Source organism: Bemisia tabaci, chromosome 6 (assembly GCF_918797505.1).
Source record: "Bemisia tabaci chromosome 6, PGI_BMITA_v3".
Lineage (NCBI taxonomy): Eukaryota > Metazoa > Arthropoda > Insecta > Hemiptera > Aleyrodidae > Bemisia > Bemisia tabaci.
This window is the reverse complement of record NC_092798.1, coordinates 6,730,569-6,739,095: the sequence shown is the minus strand read 5'-3', so window position 1 is coordinate 6,739,095 and position 8,527 is coordinate 6,730,569. Positions and strand designations below refer to the sequence as shown.

Below are 8,527 nucleotides of genomic sequence, written 5' to 3'. Positions count from 1 at the left end.
AAGTGGCTCATAAAAATATAGCCAAAATAATGCACGGTAACCGTCACTTTACATATTTTTAGATCTCGGATGAAAAAATGTCATCAAAAATCACGGCCAAAAATTCCTGCTACATTAGTTAAAAAGAAAATAATACTTATTGTATGTGCCCAATTTGAAACCACTTACTTACTTCGAAAAAAAAATATGATACGTAAACAATTATGAAACATAATGTAAATTACCTTACCTTGAAAATTCAACTTCTCTCTGTAAATTTGTTGAAAAGGCGGTTGGATTTTATCTGAAACAATGAAACATTAATTAATAATGAAATAAAAACCATCATAAACAAATATTTTAAAAAATAGTAATGACTTCGAATTTTCCTGGTTGGGGACATATCGTATTCCTTATTCCTTTATTTTTTCGCAACGCGGGAATTTTAAAGAGAACAACTTTTGAAAGCTATTTAACACGAATTCTTGCCTCGAGAACTGACAACCATTTACGGTGAATGATACCTGATAAAAGTTCTTTTAAGCAGTTTTCCAATTCAATCTGTCAAATCGGCGGGCTATATATTGAAATCGATTGAAAAAGCGATAGACCAAGAGGCCATAGGGGAAAATGGCTTGATTCAGTTTTCCAATTCAATCTGTCAAATCGGCGGGCTATATATTGAAATCGATTGAAAAAGCGATAGACCAAGAGGCCATAGGGGAAAATGGCTTGATTCTGTTGGTGGTAGCGGGTGGTTGCATTAGACAAAAGAGGAAAACGATAGATTGACTAAATGGTCCTTCGTAGGTTGCCGTTAGTTAGTCCATTACTTACCTCTTTTGTCCTTTGAAAACATCCGATACTACCAACAGAATCGCTCTACTTTCCGTTGGTTCTTTTTGCTACATCTTTGTCTATCAAATTCAATAGATAGCTAGCATGTCTCGTTTGTTAAACCGAAAACCGTTCACCTTGCACGCGTCGCGTCCAGCGTCAGACATCAATGAGTGAAAACAGTAATGCTCCCAAAAATTAACTTTTAAACTACGGGAACTTCGTGGCGTGTGCGTGTGATCTCTGAAATACAATGCTACCTGACAATAGTTACAGCGGAGGGCCCAGACTCTATTGGACGTATTTCTGTCAAACGGAACTATGTGCATTATGACTTGAGCCCTATTATGCACATATTCTTATGGGTCTCAGGGCTCATATCTTAATGCACATAGTCCCGTTTGATAGAAATACATCCTATTGTGCTTGGAAAAAATGCCGTATGAGCATTCGAAATTTGCCGAAGTTCTTCTCAGAAAGAGTGTTTCTTTGAGGAAAGTTATGAATATTTTTCCTCGAAATTTTCACACTTTTTAGACCAAATTACGAACAAGATCCTCTGAAAAATCGGAAGAGAAATATTCACAAGCTTTCCGAAAAATCCGTGGCTTGTCGGAGGAAATTTGGCAACGTTTGATAGTTCATACGCCGTTTTCCCCCAGCACGGCAGGACTTTTCTCAAATTGCACCGATGACGATCTTAATAGCTCCCATCGAGCTAACGCACTCTTTACTCTTAACTACAATCCAGAATGAAAGTCGTTCGGAATGAGTCTCGGATGTCAATGTCGGTTGACTCGGGCGGCGATTTGCAGCTCTGAATGAGGCAGTTTTTGCGATGGGCAAAGTGTGTTAGGAGAGCAGAAAAACAATCGCAGGGTAGAGAAAAACGCCGTTTTTGAGGCGCCACGCTGGGACGCTGGGGGACTAATGCCCCGATTGCCCCGCCGGGGGACTAATGTTCGGTAAATATCCGCGCGGCGGGAGCAGCAGCGGCTCATCTCCGATGCACCTAATTCACGCTGCGACAAGACGCCAGACGCGACGCGATGGTAATCTTCATCAAGTATCGTTGCTCACTCCTTCGAAGCCTTGATGCTAGATTTTATGAAGATCCACGGAATTAGGATGATTCGATGGACGTCATATTTTGTGTCGAAAGGACATGTGATATCGCGTCGATCGGTTCCATTTTTACAGCTACTCGTCATTTTTTCTGGAATTATCGCAATTCTGTTGTCAGGAGCCTAAAGAATTCACTTACCAATTTAGACAGACAAATTCAACGTAATGAAGGTGTGGTTTTTTTAAAGGAAAATATCGCATTCGATACTATCTAAACGGCAGTCGAATGCGATATTTTCGCTCTAAAAAAACCACGCCTATATTGCGTTGAATTTGTTTGTCAAATTATTGGTAAGTGAATTCTTCAGTTGGACGTATTCATATCAAAAGAGATATTTTCACTGTGACATGGTCCCCGTCATGCATGTACTCTTATGGGTCTCAGAGTCTCGGTCAAACTAGAAACTGGTACGCGGCACGCGGCAGTGGCGTGGCGAGCTTTGCGATATATCTATTCATCTGTCATTTAAACTTATGAAAAAAGGATCGATGAACAAGGTGTTCACAACGAGCACTTTAATAAACTATTCTTTAGCACAGTTTCAAATGGGGAACCATCGATAACCGAACTTGAAAAGCCAGTCACACATATGCTCGGAGACTTTAACGCAGGGATAGGAAAGTAAGACACAACTATTAAATGTGCACGGCAACATTCGTGGGTCATTATGAGGTCAGTTACAATTCATAATTCGTCCAATGACAGATCTTCTGATTGTCTAATTGATTTTACCGATAGGTTTTTCGAGAGAAAACCATCTGTGCGCTTGTATCTTCGAATTAATTTGACTCTTTTTGCGTTTAGAAAAGAAGAACCAAATTCTTAAGAATTCAGAAAAATAATGATTTGGGCGGCAAAATTCGTGAATTTCGAACATTTTAAGATCATACAATTTTCTTTGAAACAAAATCTATGAAAAAATCCAAAATTTGGCAACTCTGCAGAGTCGCGAACGGCCGTGGCCGGCGGGGAAACTGGTGCAGATCATCGCCACTCGTCCGGCTTCCGAAGGAATCAGACCGGCCCACTCAGAAGTCAACGTTCAGCGTTCAGTTCACCCACTGCGTTAATTAAAGGTTTTTCGCCCGTTTTTTGCGTACCGGGCTTCCGATGCATTTCTCTCTCAGTGGGAGAAAAGTAGGCGCTGGGCTTGGTCCTAGCATAACTCATGACAGACTTCCCCAGTGCACGCCTTAAACAGGCAAATACTTGGCGGAAGTAAAGTAGCATGGAAGCCCTTTGAATAAACTGCCTTGCTAAGGAAGAAAGCCGTATGAACATTTGAGAGTTGCCAAATCTCCCTGGATAAAACATGTATTTTTGACAACATTCGTGCATTTGAATCGTGCGTTACTTGAAATTTTCAGATATTTTAAATTAAATTTCGTACAGAATTGTATGAAAATTTTGGAAAATAATATTCACAATTTTTCCAGTAAATTCTGTTTATTTCGGAGGAAACTTGGCAACGTCCGAAGGCTTATATGGTGTTCTTCCTTAGCACGGCAGTACAGGTGCACCGATAAACAACTGTCCTAGGAGAGCATACAAGACTATCGGCGGTCGAAGTGAGAAACTACGTATCTCCCTCACAGTTCTTCAAAATTCCCTATCTTACTTTATTTTTTCGAACTTTAAAGTTTGACAATTTTACAGAATATTTTGCCGGTAGAAACGAAAAATCGAGGAACTTTTCAAGAAACTACGTCGACTAGTTTTCCATTGAAAAAATAGAGTATGACAGGAGGTCTGCAACGTCACGAACGGAGATAAGTGGTTTTGCACTTTGGCCATCGCATGACCAGTATTCGTAGTTGAATTACATTTTGCAATAAAGAATCCCTATCTCTGGCTCTCCCATAAAAGCACATATCTCCATAGAGAAACCAATGGCATGTATGTTGTTTTTAAAGTGGGCCAGAAATAGTGATTCCTTATTGCAAAACGTAATCCAGTTGTCCCTTTAACAGCTCATTAAGGAAGCTCTATATTGTTTGTTTTGAGATTAAATGATACATTTTAAATAGCATTATGATAAATATAATTTTTACACACCTCGAATGAAATTCATTAGAATACCTTTGGATACAGCTCTTTGAAAGGGATCACGGTGATTTGCCGCTGCAAAAAATGTAAAGTAAAACAAAAAGTATTCTAATATTTTGACAAGCCGCAGCCGCTTAAATGTAAGCACTTGGTTTAGCTAAAACGTTCAATCGTCATAGTATACAATCTTTAGTACTTTCTACATATTATCAATAGCAAATCATTATCATTTGCTATGTATTTCTAATTCAAATTATTCTAGTGCAGTGACGAGGCGTGAATGATTGACTATCGATATTTCCCAATTTGAAGCTATGGTAAAGAAGCTATTATTAAGATGCACGTTGCAAACACCCTTTTTATCGATCCTTTTCTACAGGTTTAAATGGCAGATCAATCGATATATCGCAGAGCACGCCACGCCACTAGTCTATTGAATTTTACTCGGGGTTTGTATAAACTGTGTATTTTGAGATGCTGCTTTTGGACCTCCTAAAGGAAAAGAGCTGTTTAAATGAAAAGCGAAGAACTATCCCCTATAAATGTAATCATTGATTGCTGTACGATGATGGATCATTTTGGTTGATATTATGATAATAAGACGTCATTAATCAGCGCAAAAATATCCACAATGCAAATTTTAAAGAACCACATGCTTGTTGATTCAGGTACTGCGGTCTTCAGCAATGAATTTGATTTTGATATGACTTAACGTTGGTGATCTAAATCAAAGTTTGGTTTCTATGATCGATAACTTTTGGTTACACGAATCAACACCCTTGATGTCACGCATGCTGTAAAAAGAAGATTTTTTTAAGTACAGGTCAGGATTCCGACTGGCACCATGTGTCAGATGTGGACGCACACAAAATTTGATAAAATTCACGATGACAGAACTCATCGGAAAAACGAAGAGCACTCGTGGAAACCACTCAAACTCCCTTCAAACTCGTGAAGCCACTTCGTTGTAAAAAAAAAAGCAAAACAAATGAATTTAATTTAAGCAACAGCTTAAAATGTTCAATGGGTCAACCAGAAGAAAATACAGCGAAGTCCCGAAGTGGTGGTAAAAACAGAGGATATTAACAGAAAAAAGTTTTCATTGGTGTCAGAGATGGCCAAAGAAAAAGCTGTCCAAGACAATCATTCAGCAGCTGGTATTAAATTAACCATAGGAGACGAACGAGGAACCAAATACGATTGAGAGAATTGCTAGGATTGTAACTCAGCTAATTGGAAGCAACAGTGCGGCAGTCCTCCAGTTTAACTCAGGAACTAAAGATTTTTTGCTCCAACTTGCGCTGGAAAATCAGGTAACGTCGTTGTCAGCTTCATTTTAAGGTGAATAAAATGGTATTTCAAAGAAAAAGAAATAGCTGAGAAAAGTAAATATAAACATGTCTCATTCATTCATGAAAAGAAAATTCAAATAATTTAGTTGTAAATGTATCTTGACTCATTTGCAAATGTCTCAAATCGCCTTCAAAAGGATGTGTATGCAATTCCTCGACGTCTGTGTTCGAATAGTTGCTCCCGTAACAGAGTGATTCTATGAAGGGCATCCCTCGAGCGATGAATTTATTGTCGGTTTATCAGGTATTGCTTTATTGAAATTATTAACATATTTGAACATGTAACAGAAGTTAAGATTTTTTTAACTAAAAATTTTCCTTGTTTTATGGTGAAAACACGCTTAGGTTTACTGGGTTGATTTACCATCTGAAAACATTCAGTTTACAACTTTTCTAGTTTTTTTCGTCAATCAATGCAGTTTACATTGTTGCACTGTTTTTAAAACAAAATTCTAAAAAAATACGATGCTGTAGAGGATAGTAAATAGTTTTTCCTCGAGGATCAAACTACTCGGCGAATCTACTTGTGCCTGACTCATTAAATTTAACTAGAATTTTCAGTTTTCTTGCCACGACCATCGAGAGATTTTGCTACAAGAATACATACCTGTGCTGCCCATGCGTACAATTCAAATGGACGTATTTCTGCCAAACGGAACTATAGGCATTATGACGTGAGCCCTGTTATGCATATATTCTCATGGGTCTCAGGGCTCATGTCTTAATGCACTCAGTTCCGTTTGGCAGAAATACGTCAAAATGAACTTCCCTCTCCGCGTATTGAGAGAAAAAAAAACACAAAGAAGCTACGATGGCAACATCGAAGGCCAGGGCGAGAGTCAAGGTAACGAAATTGCTCGAAAGAAAATAAAACTCGGGAAATCGGAGAAGTGTAAAAAAAGAGAGAAAAAAAATGGAAGACGAAACTTATGAAAACGCGCTAATGAGGAGGAGGCCCGGGTTAAGCAAGCGATCTGAGACGTGAATTGAACATTTTCCATTAGATTAGGCACGCTAACAGCGGTGGCAAAACGGATTAGGGCGGCGTCAATTGCGGATAACCCCTGGACGCAACGCCGCGCCGGAGGGCCAATTATAGCCGACGTCAAACTCAGAAAAAGAGGGAAACTGTCGGGCAGGAGAAAAATGTTCCAAGAGTGCATTGCCCAATTTTTTCAGGATTTGACCCAAAATCTCAAACCAAAACTCATGCCGTTTTGAAAATCACCCGATGTCCCGTCAGTTGCGTCTCAGCTGTTGGAAGCAAAATTGATGTAACTTTAACACAATTCTATCATTTCACGCAAAGAAAATTTGAAAGGTACAACAGATGAAGGAACTTTTTATAAACACTTGCAGTGATTGTTAATTTCAGTAAATGTTGTCATTTGAGGTTTTTCGTTGAATAAATGATTCGGTTTCTGTTAGACGGGAAAAAATCGAAAAAATCATAAGCCCTGGCTTTCGTTGATCACGCAGGACGCTAGGGCTCATGAATTTGTACAACTTACCCCTTCGATTTAATTGCAGACACTAATTGCTCTGCAATACAAAGGAAAAAACTAAGCCTTAGTAGGCTTAATTTTTTGCCTCAGTATTCGAATTTTGAGGTGCGTCATGAACTTGAACGCAAATATTAAACTTGAAACGAATTTTGCTCACAATCAGAATTTTTTATACACAAGTCGTTACACCATAATATCTCTCTCTCTGAAAAATATGTTTTCTCCAAATTGCGAAACCATAATCGGACATTTAAAATGAACCTTAATTAAAAACTATAAGGCGTGCACATAAAAAGATGGAGATATTAGATTCGCTTCTGAGGCTCGTCAGTTCAGTCAATAATTGTAAGCAAGAGACACAATTTAAAGGAATATCTAAAAATGCCCTGACATTGTCTTTCAAAGAAAGGTCTCATTAAATTATTAAAAGCTCCCTAACGCTAGTGAAAAGGGGTTTGATTTAGCAGAAATATTCTTGAATTTGTTGCCAATCAGAATCCTTCTTGATCAAGAAGAAAGTCACTAATATCAAGCAAAACTCTGTTTAAACCAAGAGATTTTATTCTTGAAACCAAAGGAACTCTTCCAGGCTGCAATTTTTAGAATATGTCTACTTCAATAAAATAACTTTCTTCTAGCATGAGCCACAGATTTTTATAATCTGATTAAATTTTTAGCCAGAAAATTATTGCCCTGAAAAATAACAAGAAAAAAATTTAAAATCAATTTCCTTCTCATTCCACTCACCCTGTCTCAAACGCTCTTTTTTCAGTAGGAGCAGGTGACGGTCTCCAATAAAAAACACGTAAAAATGGCGAGCGAATCGCAATGCCAAGGGCACGAGTGCAAATCACTGTTACGAGCGCAGATGATACCGCCGATATGGTTGACGTCCCCGTCGGAAATATCCTACGTCATTCTGCCTGGGTGACGGCGCGGCGCGGCGTGAGGCAACGTCAGCGTTTAATTGACGTTCCGCCGTCGGGAGACACGTAGAATATTCGCAACACTTTTACTTTTAACGCCTTTTTCACTTTTGTCCAATTTTCTGTCACCTCCGACCCCTCGAAGCAATTAACTTCGTTTATCACTCGATCCGTCGACCGGCGAGATGCAAAGTGGAAGTTGTACGTGCATTTCTTCATTCGGATGCCGGTGTGACGTCATTATTGAAATTACCTGGTGTCACTGTTAGCATTCTGAGATTACATTCCCAGATTGAAGAAATTTCACGACATTTTAGTGGAGGGTTTTGCAACCACTATGCTTACTTACTGCTTATTTTACGAGCTGTTCACCAAATATTTCGCAAGGTATAATCATTGTGTTGTGCGTCAGGCACCAAAATGCACAATTTGATGATAAAATATTTCGAAAAAAACTCGAAAACTGCGGTCCAACTAAGTATGGCTAATCAAAAGACAATAGATTTGCGATAATCACTCTGGCTGTGAGTTTAGACTTTATTCTAAAAACTTGTTCTCGTGCATAAATTCAACTTTCAGGTAATTTTGAAAAAATATCCTAAAATATAGAAAATTATCACTCTGCCCACTATTGACGCAAAAATATACAAAACTCGGTAAATCTTGTTCTTCAGCATAATGAAGAACGTTTATCACTGAAACTCAAAGTATGAAAGGTGATAGCCATTTTTTATAAGTCTTGGTCCATAGCCGTCG

At 38.6% G+C, this 8,527-nt stretch overlaps 1 long non-coding RNA gene across 1 annotated transcript in view; it reads right to left on the bottom strand.

Moving 5' to 3' along the window:
* Positions 1-225: 225 nt before the first annotated feature.
* Positions 226-8,527, bottom strand: part of LOC140224735 (uncharacterized) — a 54,156-nt gene continuing 45,854 nt past the window's right edge. The window contains exon 3 of the long non-coding RNA XR_011899990.1: positions 226-283. This is a non-coding gene — a long non-coding RNA (uncharacterized lncRNA). The remainder of the gene's footprint in view (positions 284-8,527) is intronic.